Source organism: Triticum dicoccoides, chromosome 1B, assembly GCF_002162155.2.
Source record: "Triticum dicoccoides isolate Atlit2015 ecotype Zavitan chromosome 1B, WEW_v2.0, whole genome shotgun sequence".
In the NCBI taxonomy this organism is placed as follows: Eukaryota; Viridiplantae; Streptophyta; class Magnoliopsida; order Poales; family Poaceae; genus Triticum; species Triticum dicoccoides.
Window position 1 is genome coordinate 197263298 of NC_041381.1, and position 19857 is coordinate 197283154.

General features: G+C 39.8%; 1 long non-coding RNA gene across 2 annotated transcripts; it reads left to right on the top strand.

Annotated features, from left to right (window-relative positions):
* The first annotated feature begins 8463 nt into the window (after positions 1–8463).
* On the top strand, positions 8464–15453 carry LOC119328049. 2 transcript variants are annotated; one of them, XR_005158823.1, is made up of 3 exons: positions 8464–8589; positions 8683–9144; positions 13094–15453. It is a non-coding gene; the product is annotated as an uncharacterized LOC119328049 (long non-coding RNA). The 2 variants fall into 2 exon arrangements; XR_005158820.1 differs by lacking the exon at positions 13094–15453 and having other exon boundaries at positions 8683–9384.
* The last annotated feature ends 4404 nt before the right edge of the window (positions 15454–19857 follow it).

Here is a 19857-nt window from a genome sequence, read left to right on the forward strand (position 1 = left end):
CCGATTAAGCCACACTTCAGTCGACTAAATCGACTTTTGGGTTAGTCAATTTTCAGGGGTTGGGGGGCTGACCGGAGTTAAGGAAGAACCACCCGCAGCGGGGACGGGGGCTCGCCGGAGAGGTACCCCACTATCTATCTTAGGGTTCAGGGTGGGGGCGGGGGCCTAGAGGGTTGGCCGGGGCGGCGGTGGCGAGTTGTTTCTGGGCGGCGAGGCGGCGCTGGGGCCGGCGGTTCGTCCGGTGGTGGCTGGCGGATCAGGGGGGTGCAGGTTGAAGATGAACTGCAGGCCCTCCCTAAACTACATGTCAAGTGCCTCTCTGCTACCATTGCGTTCAGTTTCAACAGTAGCATTCAGATTCCACAATAAATTTCAGTTTTGATAGTTAAGTTCAGAGTCAACAGTTTTTACCTCATCTGTTGTAGTCAGGTGGTTTTTGGTGATGTTAATTTTACATCCATTTTACATCATCTATTGGAGATGCTATTAGAATCCCACTTGAGATTGACGATGTCTGTCTTGTGCTGCTTCAGCCTTGACGTCTTACGGCTCACCGGAGCTGCTCCAACCACAGAACGATCCATCACAACAGAGCAGTGCCCTGGACACCGTCTACAGATTCCTCAGATTTTCCTCCACACCTCCGACAGCCACCTCTGTCTCAACTGCTTTAGCGACCAACCCAATGATGCTGAGGTCGACACGGCTATGGCAAAGAGGTTGTACACTTGTTGCATCACTTATTACTATACATTCACGTCGATCCATTAGGGCTATTTTGGTTCAACGGAAAAACAGAGCAATAGGGAATTTTCCAATGGCACTCTACTATTCAATTATTCATGCATTTTGTTGAAAGGAATGAAGCAAAACATCCACCTGGACCTACTTTTCAAAATCCTATGCATGAAAACAAGACCAAGTGCATTAGTGCCAGAATAACATTCTAACTGTACACGCTTTCATATGGTTTCACTTTATTTTGGCCATGTTTCTTTGCATTCCTCTGCTCTTCCAATTCCTGTAAACCAAACACCCAAGTTGACAGAAATCCTGCATTTACAAATGCTCTGTTTACCATGTGCATTTTCCTATCCTATTCCAGTGTTTTTCCTATCCCTGCGTTTTAAGAACCATGCAAGCCAAATGAGCCCTTACAGAATTACTTCAGTTACAGGTACGTGTCGAAGGGAACTTTGTGTGATTTGTCCTTCTCCTGCCGCGACGTCGTCCACCTCACCTGAGCTGCTCCATCGACAGAAGCATCCACCAAACCAGACATCACGACTCCTAACCGTCTTTCACCGCCTCAGTTCGCCTTCCCTGCCACTGGCACCCACCGCAACGACATCGCCATCATCGACTCAGCAAATGAACCTGAGGAGTACACAGGTCCACAAGAGAGGTCACACTCTTTTGTTTCTGCTTATGTTATGCATTGCTTAAACTTACCTACTACTTTATCATCCTGTTCAGCTCTTGGACTCCCAAGTCAGGTCCAAATTAATGTTCAAACTTGAGTTCTAAATTAGTTGTGGGGCACATATTGAGGCAGTAATGAATAGTATGTCTGTCTAATATCTAGTTCACCTAGGGTATGCCTAAATTGTTCATCTTGGGTGGGAAACAAATAGTAAAGCAATTATCATCTCTCTTTTTATTAGTTCAAAGCAATCATCAGCCTGCTATCATTATTTTTGGATCCATCCACTGGTTGTTACCATCACTCTAAATTTCTGCATGCTCTCCTTACATAATCTCACCATATTTTTTCATATGCATGTCAGATATTGTACACAGTCATGCTGAACATGTAGAGAAAAAGATAAGAGTTTTGTGTGGTAATACAATGTCATGCAGACATCGCTCCATGGTGGGTTCAATGGAAAACCCTCCCCACCCCTCTCCAGATTGTAATCCAGAGGAAGATATCTGTTCTGAGGCGGATTCAGACGCCGCTGACCACCCCTATTTACCCCCAAGGTGTTTGCTCTACCTTGGCATGATGATGTTAGTCATATCATGCATATGTTGCCTTGCAGTGCCTACTTTTGACATCATATATGTCATCTGATTAGTTTAGACATGTTTTGTAATGCCACCTGTTTAGTTTCTATATCATATATGAGAATTATGATGTCTCATGTCTTTTAGCCAGCCATAATATATGTGAAATGTGCAATGCCATCCTGTTTAACCAGGCATCATATATTTGAATGATATCTTGCCCATCCTTTTCTTCATTACTTTCCATTTGTCGACAATGTTTGTACATTAAACTACTCTTCCTGTGAATCAGCCATTTGGGTGGGAGATGGAAAAATCTGGAGTGAAAACAAGGCCTTCAGAGCAGACAGTGCTACCTGTCGAAGCAGATCTCTTGTTGGGTCCCGATAGCTCCTCACAGATGGATTCAGAGACGGATGACCAGTCCTATTCCCCCAGTGAGGTATATGCTCTAACTTGGCACAGTTATACTTCTTATATCATGCATACGGTGTCTTGCATTGCATAGTTTAGACATCATATACACAATATTAAACACCATGTTCTTAGTTCAGACATCATATCGAATACCCTCTGTTTAGCATATAAATCACATATGTGAATTAAATGATGCGATCCTGATTACTTAGATAACATGTAGGTGAATTATGTCATGCGATCCTGTTTAGTTATTCATCATATCTTTGAATTATGTTATGCTATGCTATCCAGTTCAGATAGACATCATATATGTGAAATTATGTCATGCTATCCGTTTTAGTTAAACAATATACATGTCAACTATTTCATGCCCTCTTTTTTCCACACTATCTATTGCATCTGTCTCTAATACAATGTCTGTACATTCAACTATGTTTCCTGTTTATCAGCCATTTGAATTGGAGCGGGTGATGCCAGTATCTAGCGGACTAAAAACACGGTCTTCAAATAAAATAGTGCTATCTCTTGGTGGAGGTAGCACCCTAGTTGTACATGCACAAGAACCAGCCCTACCACACATAACCCAAACTCTCGCAGATTGTACCCCTATTGTGATGGACCGAGAACCAGCTTCACCCAATCTAACCCCAACCCCAGCCGATAGTAACCCGGTTCCCGTTGACACATCACCATCTCCACCACAGAGCTCCCAAACAAGAGCAGTTAGTAAGGCAGCTCCAGTGCCCAAAGGGCGAGTACTATCACGGCGAACCCCAACTCCACCAGTTAGTACGCCTATTCCTGTGGAGGAAGCACAACCAGCTAGTCGTAGTTTAGCATCTATCACATTTGATGTTGTTAAATCGTATGTGCGTATCTTCCCATCTTGGAAATATTATACTGAAGATGAAGCAAAATGCCAGTTGCAGGTGTTTGTCCAAGAGTTATGTGTAAGTAATGTTGTTCATGACAATTACTTTGCTTCGTCCCATACATCCTACCTCCATGATGGTTATAATACAGCAAATTTTCCCATTTTTCTCTATAGAGAAGGACCGATTTGGAAACTCGGGATGAGGTAACCTGTGCTAATACCTCTGCTATCTTCAAGAATGCTTGGTGGCAGTATCAGAATTACTTGAAGAAAACGTACTTCACCGGCAAAGAAACTCATCAAATTCCCTTACGTTCTCCTAAGACACATTCACTGGACGATGACTGGGAACGCCTTGTTCTGTACTGGTCCCGAACCAAGAATGTGGTAAGGTCTATGAGCTCATTTTCTATTTTTAAGTATTATATTCTTGCGTCTTATTGTACTCTGTTCATGTAGAACAAGTGCCTAAACCTGAAGAACAATTGTTCTAGTTTAAGATTCCATTGTTATCATAGTTCAAAAAAGCGCTAGGCGTTAATTGTGTGTTTTGCCACCGCCTTGTGCTTTACTGACAAAAGCGCATGCTTATACGCAGTTATGCACAGATTAAGCGTAGTTATGCGCAATGCGTTTTGCCAACGCCTAGAGTCCAGGCGCGCTTAAGCGCTCGCTTAGGCGCGCCTTTTTTTAATTATGTTTGCTTTGCTCTTGTATCACTGTATTTACTCATACAAACTTATTTTTAAATTGAAGAATCCAATCAAAACTCCAATGACACAACATGTATGTTCACACATGTTTCTTTAACAGGTTTGCTCTTATCAATAGCTCTTTTGATTTCAATTTCAATTGTGTATACAGTTGACTTTCATATCATGCACATTACTAGCATCACAACAGAGCCAATAGTGTTGTTGTACATGTAGACCCGTGGTACCCATCTGAAATCTTGTTTATGCCGTGTAGTTTCCCATGCTTTGTATTCTTTCACTGCTGCTTTGTCTTGAACTGATATGATTTGAACCGTGTCTCTATTTTGATTTGGCAAGACAATGCAGTGACCATAGGACATAGATATATGTTTGTTTGATGCTTTTACTATGTACTAGTACTTGGCAATAGAAGACTTGGTAGTTTAATCCTGTCCACCTTACTAATGAACTGGTTCACCATGAGTTTCATATACTAGTACATGCTAAACTTGTTATGTGTCTGCTTGTTTCTTCTTTTAGAATGCTGAAAGAATATTGGGGAAGAGTGCCTTATTAAGCAATGGTAAAGGAAGTAATGCAGATGAGGTTCAGGATAGTGACACATCCTTGTTGGTCTCCAACAAAGCTGATAAAACAGCTAAGGATGACTATCTTGAAGACAGCGAGACAACCCCAAAGTCCTGTCTTGGTTTAGTGTTCGAGTTACTGGCCACTACCACTTGCACAAGCTATTCAAAATCACTGTCTGAATCAGTTCGGTTTCTTGAGTCTCAACTATAAGCTGAAAGACATCGATCAGCTGTGTTGCGACAAGAAGCGGAAGGACTGCGGAAGTCCCTGGAGCATTCAGATGCATACTTTCTGGTGCAACAGTAAGCCTTGGAGGATTTTAGCGCCAAACAGGACAAAGCTAATAAGCTTGCTAAGCTTATTGCCAGCATGGTGGATACCCAGGATAACGTTTCTTGAGCTCTTCTGAAGTTGTTTCAATTATGCTCTTGTTTTGCTGCCGTGTTTATTTGCACTGGTGGCCAATTTTGACGGCCAGTGTATGTAATATGCTGCTTTGTTCCCTATATTTGCACTGGTGGCGAACTTTGATGCCTAGTGGATGTAATATGTGTAATAGCAGTAATAGGCTAGCGTTAATTGCTTGCTTATTTATTTCCTTATTGTCTTGTTTAGTTGTTTGCTTGTGGTCACTGCAGTTCTTTTTCTGTGTTTTTCTAGTGGCCACAATAGCCTATTTTTGGTAACTAGGCCAAAATAATCATGGCAACACACGGGCTGTTGTAACCATGGGCCTCCTGTAGGCCGTATGATCCATGGGCCTTCTTCCGGCTGTAGGATCCATTGGCCTTCTATACGGGCCTTAGGATTCATGGGCCTTCTACGGGCCGTAGGGTCCATGGGCCTTCTACGGGCCGTACAATCCATGGGCCTTCTACGGGCCGTACTATCCATGGGTCTCATATGGGCCGTAGGATCCATGGGCCTTCTACGGGGCGTATCATCATTTCGCCAATCATGGGTCGTACTATTTGTGGTCCATAACGGGCCGTTAATAGACCGTATTTGATAACTCTATGAAAACAGCCCAACGGGTTTTTTTGACATGAAAATGGCCCAACGTATTAACGGTCCGCAAACGGGCCGACTGTAACGACGGGCTGAATTTGGCCCACAAGCAGAAAATGACAGTAACTGGCTGTATGTAACCGAATGCTGCAAATGAGCCCAAGAATCAATGAGCCCTGAGAAGGCCGAAAGATAGCTTGGGCTGGAAACGGCCTAATAGAATAACAGGCCGTTAATGGGTATAAAGTGATACACTGTTCATTACGGGGCAGTTTCACCACGGGCCGTTAATGGGCCAAGAGTTACAAAGGGCCTCATATGGGCCGAAATAAGTCATGGGCCACACATGGGCCGGAAGTTAAAACGGGCTGGAATCATATTGGATGACCCAGATGACGCTACTGGGCCTAATTCGGATATGGCGTAACGGGCCCTTGGTTAGCGGGCTATAAATGGGCTATATGCGAACAGGCCGTTAACATGCTTTCCGTGGGCCGGCCCGCCACCTTTTGACCAAGTCAAACGGGCCGGCCTTTTCACAGGAATGGGCCTCTGTTGGGCCGTGCCATGTGTCACCGTATCATAGGCGCCTTCGGTCTAATGAGCGGATGACATTTGTCCCAACGGTGAGCCGACACGTGTTTCCTCCAGCCAATGATGATTTTACACGTGGAAAATCCCCATTGATCGGGGCTGTTAACGGGTTATCGGATCCAAAACCCGACCCGATAGCTTAACGGCGTTCCGTTACGGTGGATGCAAACGTGTCGGTCACCCTTGACGAAAGCATTTCTGTGACGCGCGATTTATCGTCATGGAAGTGGACACTTTCGTGATGATAATTTTGGTAATGTCATGGAACACTTCTACGATAGCACATGTATGACTATCTTGATTCTGTCATAAAATCGTCATGGACGTACATGCATGCCAAAAAACGCGACCTACTGTGACAAACACGTGTCATCACGGAAGTGTATTTTTTGTAGTGTTATTGATTTGTTGTTTGAGGTCCATAACTTCTTTGCAGAGCTTGCCCGTAACGGCTAAAGCTCCCTTTACCCAAGGATGCTGCATAGCTTCTGAAGAACAAGTGACGCTCTTTTTCATATTTTCATAAGAAAGAAATCTAAAGTTGGAAGGGATGACCGAGTTTGGAATAGCCGAGCTCTGTAGTTCCCCCATCATGAATTCTGCTTGGAGACGAGAGGTGACTTCTTGATCTTCCTCCATGGCATCTATTCTTTTCAAGTCGGCCTCAATCTCATCCTCCGTTGATGGTCCAAAGTGATAAGCATTGCTATTTTCTCCTGGACCTGGTGTTGGGTGAGACACCCGACTCTCCCTGACTGACTTTTGAGAAGACATCTTGCTCTTAATCTGCAACAGGAACAGCTCGAAACGAAAACAAAGGATATTTGTGTGATGCGGTGGTCAAAACCTTCGTGAGTTTATATAATGAACTTTTACCGACCAAAATATGTAACATGCAAGAAAACGGAGTCCGGGAGGCACACAGGGTGTCCACGAGACAGGGGGCGCGCCCAGTAAGGGTGGGTGCGCCCTCCACCCTTGTGGAGGCCTCGTGTCCTTCTCGGACTACTTCTTTCTTTCTAAAATTCTTAAATATTTCAAAACTGATAAAAATTGCCATTGGAGTTGTTTTGGAGTCGATTTAGTTATCGTACCACATACCTATTCCTTTTCAAAGTCTAGAACGTTCTGGAAAGTGTCCCTTATGTATTTCTCCGGGGTTACAGTTTCGATAATATTAGTTTCAACATTGATAGGATTACCTGAAATATAATGTTAACTAGCGGGTGCGCCCGCGCATTTGCGCGGCTAGACTTTGATTGTTTTTTGACAAAGCAAAAATTGTATTTGTATTGATGTCCTCCGTATGCATTTTTCTTAGCTTCTCATGGTTATTTGAGTTCTAGTTATCGCCATCTTTTTTTTAGGTTTATCAATTTTTTTGTTCCCTTTCTTGCCTATCCACTAAATGGTCCTAATCCATGAGAGCAACAACAAATTGGTATCAAATGTTGTAATAATTTAAAAAATATATATATACACACACATATATTTTTGCTTGCAATATACTGGTTATAGAGTTTTGACTTGCCATCGATATATTTTTATTTTCATATTTTTGTCGCCCCAAATTTTGATTCGGTTCATATATTTTAAATTCTATATTCTTTCATATATTAGACGCATTCTCAGAATTTTTGCATTCTCAGAATTTTTTCGTCCATTGCACGTACTTGTGCAACCATTTTTTTACTCAGTTATTTGTCATCTACTTATATATGTCCATCTATTCAGATTCTTTATTGAGAGCTGTGCATTTTGACGGCTAAATTTGTATACATATTTTATTAGAAAATAAAGGTTATAATATTATATGACTTTACATTGACCTTCCTTTTGATTTTTTTGTCTTCAACTCCAGTATAGCTAATCTTTCTAGAAACCTTCGGTTTTATATATTTCGAATAACCTTTAGTTTGCAGTTTAGATTTTATATTAATACCGTTTGCATTTCTTAGTTTTAGTACTATGTGTATGTTTCAGCTATTTAGGAGCACTTAAGTCTTGGATTTTTCTTTTTACGTATGAATGGGTCGGCATATTAGATACGATAAGTAACTGAATCCTTATTTTGTTTAGGAAAATTGGATTCATATTATCGTATAGGTTGCAGTAAAAAAAAGCTGAACCCAATTGTGCATAGCCCACAGAGTTAAGGTCACCTCTCTGTATGATTTTCTTTTCTAATCCAAGTTATAAAAACATAGCTCGTATTTCTTTTCACCCGTAAAAAAGCTCGTATTTCTTTTCTTCTCAAGAAAAAAAGTACGTAATAAAATACGTAGCTCATAGGGTCTACAGGTTCTGAACTTATCCTTAGGCCTCGTTCGATCCCCACAGAACTCCCGAGCCGCCGACCCACATGAGCCATTTCTTCCGATTTGCCGCCGGTGAAGAAAGGTATGACCGCTGGCCATCAGGAAATCAAACCCCAGGCTATACTGGATCTACTTGTCACTAATTTTCTTCGAATTTCTTTTTCTGGTTGCGCAGGTGGGCGGGTGAGTCCATGAGTCCGTAAGGTGTGAATCCACGCCAACCTCGTTGAGTCTAGCGGAGCGGCAGGGAGGGCCATTGCGAGCGCGGCGCGCTGCTGAACCGGCGGCTAGTGGCTGTGGTGGAGATGCTGGAGGTTGGTGGCACCGAGGAGGCGGTGAGGGAGCACCGGTTCACGGATTTTCTGGACGAAATCATGCGATTCGGTCTAAGTTTGTTGGTGGCAAGGCAACAATGTCAGCGCAACAAATGTCCCAAAAAGAATGGTTGTTCGGATGGAGGATGCTGAAGAATGGCTGGATGGACAGAGGATGGCCTGCTGCGTTGGTCCATGGGAGGTATGGGGGTAACAGAGGCAAGATGCATATAAGGAGACCGTTGGATAATCAAATAGCAGCAAGATGTTAGTGGCTTCTGGGGACGGCATGGCTCCTACAAAATGTGAAGTACCAGCTAATGGTATGCAATCTTCCATTGTGGTTCCTCCATATCACTATTGAGTATGTTTTTTAGTTTTTTTTTACGGGTTGATATTTTTTTAGTTGTTGTTCCTATGTGTTAGTAAGAAAGCTTTCATTTATCTCCATGATTGTAAAGCCGGTGATCCCCAGCAGATGAGCAGTTGTGGTTCGTTTGCTTAATATATATAGGGCATGCCTGTGCCTTTTCTCTAAATATAAGAAGGATTTCATTTATTAATTGAAATTTGGTTCATGTGTTAATTGACCTAAAATGATTAGTCTATTTACACGTCTTGTCGCTGCTGCGTAAGATAGATGACGGCCCTCATTTCTATTCCACTCGTTGATATTAGGAGGGGCCAAAGTAAGTGTATGACATAAAAACGCCTAGGGTGATCAGAGACGCCGGAGAATTAGTACAACGATTAGCATAAATATAAGCATAGTAAAATTTCCTCTGGGAAGGGGGGGCCAAGGCCTGGTATTGTCCCGCCTACGCTCCGCCACTGACCAAATGTGTTTGCTGGTTAGGTTGAATTTCCTATATTAACATGATTAGTAATTTTTATTGAATTTTATTGAAAGAATTCAGAAACTCAATTTTTTTACTTCATACAGAGTTTACATGAAACCAAATGTTGATTTCCTTCTATTTTTTTTTTCGAAATACACATATAAATAGAGCCTTTTTCTTTTCATGTTACACTATTTAATCATCTACTGGTACCTATTACGAACTTCTATAAAAAAATTCAACGACATTGTTATATCCTATACCAACCACCCATTAAGTGATGCATATATTTTAGCACGCATACATACTACGGAAGTTATCCATTGGTATGACACATGCGAATGCCAGCCCAACTTGCCAGTGCTTAAACACTCTCAGGTGGTCAATGTTGTGGAACGGAAAATGTGTCGCTTTTCATGCACACTTACAATTTGTATAGTTGGCTTGTACGCAAGTAATCAATGCATAGCCATAAACTGTATTACTGTTTGACATCAAATGTATTGTTTTAGTTAAAGAAAAGTGGTTAATGTTTTGCTACAAAATAGAAACGGTGAAGAGATCATGTGTGAGAGCTAGGCAGAAGCAAGTTTCAGTTTATCATGTAATTGGAACTGGAAGGGATTCCAATTGAGGGTAAAATTTTCTGGCTTCCTTGCAGTATGTGATATCATCAGTTCCTTTTTCTTTTGTTTTGAGGGAATGCACGTCTCATATGATTAGTTAACAATGCAAACTTCTTTTTCCTGTTTCTAGTTTCTTATACTTATGTCTCATGCTCCTGACCTTTTTCTTTCCGCGGAGACACGCTTTGTCAATAGAGACGCTATGTCCTTATGACGGGTAACTTTTTAGTATTTTTTTTTTCTTTACAGTACTAACTAAAATTGTGGGTAACATATAATTGAGCATAATATATATGTCTTGGAGGCGACTGTTTTAACATCATGTAATCATTATCTCAAGCATGCATTTGTAGCTTCACCCATCAGTATAGTGTTGTGTGCAGAGTGAAAATTAGGGAATCTCTTTTAATTTAGCAAGTCAAGATTATATAAAAATAACAGAAGCATGGTCATATATATTGTTTAATTTGACAATATAACCAACAGATACATATGACAACATTGACACACTATATCTGCTATATTTATTGACCAATCCAGAACCTCGTATTCATATGATAAAACTTAGGAGAATTCAGAATTCCAGTACTCTAGTTGTCTAGATCTGGTAAGTAGATAACAGAAGAGTGATTACAACACATTTGAAAGCATGTCTATTTGCAGATGGGAAACTATGCCCCAATTGAATTTCATCACGTAAGATTGGAAATCATATCTCATCCATAAGCACAAATGATGTTCATTTATAATTGCCATTAAATATTGACATCTTTCTGTGTAAACATTACCTAACTATTTCACGTAGCATAAAACTTCCCCATATTTCTCTAGACCATGTCTAATAGTGTATAATATATGATAGATAGACTACTTGAGTTCTACAGGTTTCTATTTACATGTCCTTTGATGTACGAAGATTGGTTATAGATAACGATTTCTTTTGATATAAAATAAAGCACCCCTCTAACTAAATAATTCATTTTCCCTGAAGTCTTAAAAATATTTTGGAAGATTTGGAATTCAGACCAGTAACCTATAGGCAAGAATATAGTAATGTATCGTCAAATATCATCTATCAAATGTTATATTACCAACTGTGCATAATAAACAGAAGTGAGTTCTGTAGATTGGCAATGGTCTACAGACTCTCAAGTGAATCCGTGCACCCAATCAGTTGATTTATGACTTAGATATACCATGTAGATAATCATAGATTTATACTTCATATTTGGAAGAAACAACTTCAAACATCCAAATCATCTCCACGCATTAAGAACTCCAAGAAGTAACTAATTTGTTTGTTACGTACCAGAGAAGTGGAGGCTCTAAGAATTAAAAAGTAGTCTTGCACAACATTCTTTCTTACGTATAAATATTGTAAAACAAAACTCCTTGCCGCGTCTTCAGGGAAACAGAAACAGAAAGAATGTAAAGGAAGTAGTTTCTCTTGATAACTACAATCATTTTAAATTGACATTGGCAAGGAAAACTTCTAAATTGTGATTGAAAGGTAGTATAACCGAAGATGCAACAGGTGGATAGTCTAGCTTGAAAAGGTACATGAATCGAAGGATTAAACTACATTGAATCATTGGATAAGTATACCATTAATTAGTGCATATATTGGCATCATGCATATTTCCTTGTAAGTTGTATAACTATTTCCCATGGCAGAGATAACCGATATGAAGAACTTTATTCCTTCTTGAATAACTAAAGGCCTTGAAAGCTAGCCGTCAATATTATGTCTCGGCTATCATAGCAACAGCTATGCCTGTTTATAGAACAATGTTAATTATATTCAAAGTACAGTAATATAGAGGTAACTATATATTCTTAGAAAGTAAGAAAACTTACAAATTTCAAGCACCAGCTTAGTGTCTTCTGACATATTATAGGTGGGGAGTTAGCCCATCTGAGCTTGGACTTGCAAGGAAATATTGGCAAGAAATGTTTCGAAAAGAATTAGAAAGGGAGGAGAATGAATACATTACAGTATAAATAATGTATGCATCTAGATGGTTAGAAAATGTAGAAGACTAAAAGTTAATCAAGGCGATCTGGCGAGGTTCTATATGAAATTTGATGTTCTGGGGAACAAATCATTTAAGTTGTGTTTGGGATTACTTGCCTGTTGAGTTTGGGAATCAGCGGCAGGCGATGAACTCAAAACTTGTCCAGGATGACTGCTTTATAGTGTCACTTACAGTTACAAATAGATGAAGACCTAATAAATTAAATTCTAGGGGAGGGAAAATTTGGGAACAATTCAAAGAAAATTTAGATGGCATCTGCAGGGTGAATTCAGAGGAAGACTTCATTTGTCTATTGCCTTGATTGGAGCAGTGGAGCTTGCTAGGTTCAATGACATGGCTGTAGGTTTACCTCATCGTCAGCGTCGTCTTTGCTGCCGCAGCCGCTTCTTCGACGCCTGCGTCACGCAGCCATTGGATGGCGGCTTCTGCTCCCTCTGTCATATTCCTGATGTTTTCCATCCGTGAGACACGGTTCCTGTCCCTGATTGGATCATATACCTAGGAATTGAAGGCAAGCCTCTATTCAATTAGGAGATGACATGGTTCCTGTGCTTGGAGCTTTAAACATCCAAATCATCTCCGTGCATTAAGAACTCCAAGAAGTAACTAATTTGCTCATCTGTGTTGATGCGTTCAAGTCCTGCACGCTGTACTCACCATGGGTGGTGATGCTATGTGAAGACTTCAGCGACCACAAAGAAATTAGCTTTGCAACCAAATTCATCTATTTGTAACTGTAAGTGACACTATATTTAAATTTTGAAATCCCAGGCTTCAATTGCTAGCTTCAAGGAGACGGCTGTAGGGTTACCTCATCATCGTCGTCATCTCTGCCGCCACCGCTGCTTCTTCGACGTCTACGTCTCAAGGTGGGAATGGGCCGGGTCGACCCACCGGGTCTTTGGCCCGACCCAAAAAAACAAGGCCAATGGGTCAGTCGGGTCGGCCTCATACAAAAATCGGGCCAGTAGAGCCGGCACGGAGTGCCCATCGGGTCAGCGGGGCCGACCCACCTCCGAGAGTACTGGAGTCAATCGGTATCGCCAAATCCATCTTACTAGCTTAGCTTATCTATATCTATATCTATACCTCTATATCTATATCTATACCTCTATATCTATACCTCTATATCTATATCTATATCTATATCTATATCTATACCTCTATATCTATATCTATACTTCTATATCTATATCTATATCTATATCTATACCTTTATATCTATATCTATACCTACTAATAAAGCAGATATTGCTTCTGCCCGTACGTCACAAAAATCGCCCCCCGAAGTTGCTAGAAATTACCCGCGATGCCACCCGTAAGTGAAGAAAACGATTCGATTTTTCTTTTCAAAGTCGCCGTCGTTTCCAGAGTTTGTATACAGTTAATATCCAACAAATATCAGTGACGCAGTAGCAGTGCGGTGGCTCGATGCATTGTCTTCTGCCCTGTAGACCAGGGTTCGAACCCCAGCTTCTACCAATATTTTCCTCCACTTTTTTCTCATGACTTATTCCCACCTACTTTAGGACTACATGGGCCAGCCAGCGGACTTAATGCCCTGTTTTTTTTTCTTTTTTCTGGTCTTCTCTTTTCTCACTTCTGTTTTTGTTTTCTCCTTCTTTAAATCAATTTGAGATTTTCAAGTATTAAAAAGTTGCGAGTTTGAAAAAGCTGTTTGAGAAATTATAAAATGTGTGTGAATTCAAAAAAGTTCAGGAAATCATAAAATTTTCGTGGTTTCAAAAAATGTTACTGATTTTACAAAAATATTTGCAAATTATAAAAATAATTTGGAAAGAAATGTCGTTAAATAAAATCAAGTTCATGATCTTGATAAAATGATCGTGTATTCAAAACATATTTGTGAATCTGAGTCATCATGAAATCAAAAACTATTCATGCATTTCAATAAATGTTCGTCTAAAAAACAAATGTTTGTGAATTTAAAAAAATGTCTAAATTTAAAAAGAATGTTTGTCGATTCAAAAAACTCTTCCTATTCAGATGTATTTTATATCTAGGATTTGATTAATTTTGGAAATTCTTTATATGTCTTGGGGTTGGCGAGTAGTCCATGGTCGATGAGATTTGTTTTCAAAGTTCAAAACATTCCCTTGCGCGAGACAATGACAAGTGTGTCGTACAGTGACAAGCCCATTTTTTACCACGTTGAATGCATTGCGATCACGTGGATATTGCATCCACATCAACGAGAGTGAGAAGAAAGATAATTGGCAACATGGTGAGCCATCGTGTTAAAATAGAGGACATTCATATGTCGGATATTGACCAACGTGTAATTTTTTCTTCCGTTGCAACGCACGGGCATATTTGCTAGTACAACTAACATCAGCTAATTATAGTGTACTAATTAGCCGAAACATTAACTAGCTAACATTTGTACACGTACTGGAATCCATTAACTCAATCCTCCTTTATAAACTGGACGTGGAAAGAGCTGAAACTGTATATTGTGGTTCATTTGTAAACTTTTATTATTTCAATCATGCATGTTTAGATCATAATTTTGTTTTACTTGTAATAACATATTTTTGAGAATATCCTATGTACCACAACCAAATATTGTATAAGAAAATAAAATTTGGGTCGACCCAAAGTACCCATTGGGCCGGCGAGGCCATTGACTTTTTTGAATTGGGTCGACCCGTGGCCTCTCAAATTGGCCTCAAGGCCAACAGGGCCGGGTCCAAGGCCAGGTCCGGGCCGACTCATTCCCACCCTGATCTACGTCCATGTCGGCCAGGCTTCAAGTGCTAGCTTCAAGGAGACGGCTGTAGGGTTACCTCATCATCGTCGTCATCTCTGTTCGCCGCCGCTGCTTCTTCGATGCCTCCATGTCGGCCATGGGATGGCTGCTTGGTACTCTTACCTTTGCTACCATCCGCTGATTTCAGGACGCGAAGACTTCGTCCCTGATCGATCGTATTCCTAGGGTTTGAAGGCAAGCCTCTATTCAATTGAGATGACTGGTTTGTGTGCTCAGAGCCAAATTTCCTTCACGGTCTGTGTTGATGTTTGAGTTCATGAGCACGTTATGGTTCCTCCACGTACATGTGTAATCTAACCGAGAGATTATTAGAAGTTAAAAAGTATTTCCTTCTATGACATGACCTGGTTCTACACGTGACTATGATATACTTGCCAAAGAAAGAAAGAACTTTTCTTTTCCGATGACGAACCCCTTTGTACGTGTCAAAGAAGAATTGTACCTAATAGATGTTGTACGTAACTTTTTTCATCCTTCAATCTTGACCGTTTTGATTAGAATCAACGGATAATAAATTTTTAGCATATGTGGATTAACGTGGTGGCTTGTTTGACTTACGTCTTAATAATTATATAATAGATAGATAGATTCTTTGACCGTTCACTACCCTCGGACTTGTGCCTTCGAAGTTGTTGATTTTTATGGCACCAGAACGATAGAACTCCTCGATAACGTAAGGACCTTCCCATTTAGAGAGAAGTTTTTCTCAAAAAATCTTAAATGAGAGTTGAATAATAACACATAATCTTCTATGTTAAACTCACGCTTTTATATCCTTTTGTCATGCCAGCGTTTGACTTTTTCTTTGAATAGCTGGGCATTCTCATAGGCTTGAGTTCTCCATTCATCAAGTGAGCTAATGTCAAACAACCTTTTCTCACCGGCAAGTTTGAAGTCATATTTGAGCTCTTTAACAACCCAATATGCTTTATGTTCAAGTTCTATAGGTAAATGACACGCTTTTCCATAAATCATCTTATATGGAGACATACCCAGAGGATTTTTGTATGCAGTTCTATAGGCCCATAATGCATCATCAAGTCTTTTGGACGAATTTTTTCTAGATCTATTGACAGTCTTTTGCAAAATTAATTTAAGCTCTCTATTACTCAACTCTACTTGACCACTAGACTGCGGATGATAAGGAGATGCGATTCTATGATTAACATCATACTTAGCAAGCATTTTACGGAAAGCACCATGAATAAAATGTGAACCACCATCAATCATAAAATATCTAGGGACTCCAAACCTCGGAAAAATAACTTCTTTAAGCATTTTAATAGAAGTGTTATGATCAGCACTACTAGTTGGAATAGCTTCTACCCACTTAGTAACGTAATCAACAGCAACTAAAATATGAGTGTAACCATTAGAGGCAGGAAAGAGTCCCATAAAATCAAAGCCCAAACATCAAACGGTTCAATAACAAGAGAATAATTCATAGGCATTTCTTGACGTCTACTAATATTACCAATTCTTTGACATTCATCACAAGATAAGACAAAGTTACGAGCACCTTTGAAGAGAGTAGGCCAATAAAAACCAGATTGCAGTACCTTATGTGCAGTTCTATCTCCAGCGTGGTGTCCTCCATATGATTCAGAGTGACACTTGCGTAGGATCTGTTCCTATTCATGCTCAGGTACACAACGTCTAATAACACCATCTACTCCTTCTTTATAAAGGTGTGAGTCATCCCAGAAGTAATGTCTTAAATCATAAAAGACCTTTTTTTGCTGGTATGTGAAACTAGGAGGTATAAACTTAGTAACAATGTAATTAGCATAATCAGCATACCAAGGAGCAGTACGGGAAGCATTGACAACCGCTAATTGTTCATCAGGAAAGCTATCATCAATAGGCAATGGGTCATCAAGAACATTCTCTAACCTAGACAAGTCGTCTGCACCGGGGTTCTCAGCTCCCTTTCTATCAATAATATGCAAATCAAATTCTTGGAGCAAGATAACCCATCTAATGAGTCTAGGCTTAGCATCTTTCTTTTCCATAAGATATTTAATAGCAGCATGATCAGTGTGAATAGTAACTTTGGAATCAACAATATAAGATCTAAACTTATCACATGCAAACACAACTGCTAAGAATTCTTTTTCAGTAGTAGCATAATTTCTCTGGGCAGTATCAAGAGTCTTACTAGCATACTGGATAACATTCAATTTCTTATCCACTCTTTGCCCTAGAACAGCACCTACAGCATAATCACTAGCATCACACATAATTTCAAAGGATAAATTCCAATCAGGTGGCTGAACAATAGGTGCAGTGATCAAAGCTTTCTTAAGTATTTCAAATGCTTCTACACAATCATCATCAAAGACAAAAGGAATATATTTTTGCAATAAGTTAGTCAGAGACCTAGAGATTTTAGAAAAGTCCTTAATGAGCCTCCTATAAAAACCGGCATGACCAAGGAAACTTCTTATACCTTTTATGTCCTTGGGACATGACATCTTTTCAATAGCATCAACTTTAGCTTTATCAACTTCAGTACCTCTCTCGGAAATCTTATGCCCCAAAACAATGCCTTCATTAACCATAAAATGACACTTTTCCCAATTCAAGACGAGACTAGTGTCTTCGCATCTCTGCAAAACTCGATCAAGGTTGCTTAAGCAATCATCAAAAGAGGATCCATAAACGGAGAAATCATCCATGGATACCTCACAAATCTTTTCACAAAAGTCAGAGAATATAGCCATCATACATCTTTGAAAGGTAGCAGGTGCGTTACTAAACCAAAAGGCATACTTCTATAAGCAAAAGTACCGAAAGGGCAAGTAAAAGTAGTTTCAGATTGATCCTTCGCTGACACAGGTATTTGAGAGAAACCAGAATAACCATCTAGAAAGCAGAAATGAGTGTGTTTGGATAGTCTTTCTAGCATTTGATCAAAAAAGGCTAAAGGGTAATGATCTTTCTTAGTAGCTTTATTTAATTTACGGAAATCAGTTACCATCCTATAACCTGTAATAATTCTTTGTGGGGTCGATTCATCTTTATCATTAGGAACAACGGTAATACCTCCCTTTTTAGGAACACAATGGACATGGCTTACCCATTCACTATCAGCAACGCGATAAATTATACCTGCCTCAAGGAGCTTTAGTATCTCCTTTCTTACCACTTCTTTCATCTTGGGATTCAGTCATCGTTGAGGATCTCTAACTGGTTTAGCATCGGCCTCCAAATTAATTTTGTGTTGGCATAACGTGGGACTAATGCCCTTAAGATCATCCAGAGTATATCCAATAGCAGCGCGGTGCTTCTTCAGAGTTTTCAATAATCTTTCTTCTTCTTGCTCTGAAAGGTTAGCACTAATAATAACAAGATATATTTTCTTTTCATCAAGATAAGCATACTTAAGATTATCAGGTAATGGTTTGAGTTCAAACACAGGATCACCCTTGGGTGGAGGGGGATCCCCAAGAATTTCAACGGGAAGGTTGTGTTTCAGCATAGGTTCCTGTTTAAGGAACACTTCATCTATTTCCCTTCTTTCCTTCATAAACATATCATTTTCATGGTCAAGAAAATATTGTTCTAACGGATCAGTAGGAGGCACGGTAATAGAAGCAAGACCAATAATCTCATCCTTACTAGGTGATTCTCTATCACGAGGTTGTCTATGAAACTTAGTAAAATTAAACTCATGAGACATACCATCTAAGCCAATTGTGACAGTATCCTTTTCACAATCAATCTTAGCATTAACAGTATTCAAGAAGGGTCTACCAAAAATAATGGGACAAAAGTCATCTTGTGGGGAACTAAGAACAAGAAAATCAGCAGGGTATTTAACCTTCCCACACAAGACTTCAACATCTCTAACAATCCCAACTGGTGAAATAGTATCTCTATTGGCAAGCTTGATAGTAACATCAATACCTTCCAACTCAACGGGTGCAATATCATGCATAATTTATTTATATAAGTCATAGGGTATTGCACTAGAACTAGCACCCATAACACATAAGCCATGATAACAACGATCTCTTATATTAACAGAAATAACAGGCATGCCTACCAAAGGTCTATGTATCTTAGTATCTGGTCTAACAATGTTAGCAGTCTCACCCCAGAAATAAATAACATGCCCATCTAAATCATCATCCAAGAGATCTTTAACCATAGCAATACTAGGTTCAACTTTGATTTTCTCAGGAGGTGTATAAGTCCTATGATTACTCTTATGAACAGCAGTCGAAGTTTTAGCATGATCCTTTATCCTAACAGGAAAAGGAGGTTTCTCAACATAAGTAGTAGGAACAATAGGATCACTATAAGTGACAGTATTTTCTTCAACTGTAATAGATGCAACTACTTTTACTTCAATGGGAGGACTATATTTAAACCACTTCTCCTTAGGGAGATCAACGTGAGTAGCAAAAGATTCATAGAAAGAAGCTACTATCTCAGAGTCAATTCCATATTTAGCGCTAAATCCATGAAAAGCATCGGTATCCATAAAAGATTTAACACATTCAAATTTAGGTGTCATACCTGACTCCTTACCATCGTCGGAACCCCAATCTTCAAAGTTGCGTTTAATTCTTTCCAATAAGTCCCATTTGAAATCAATAGTCTTCAGCATATAAGAACCAGCACAGGAAGTATCGAGCAGGTTGCGATCGTTTTAAATTTTTTGAATAATCATTTCTCTGGAGAGCTCGTGATAGGGGCATGAATATAACATTGATTTGAGCCTCCCCCAAGCCTGAGT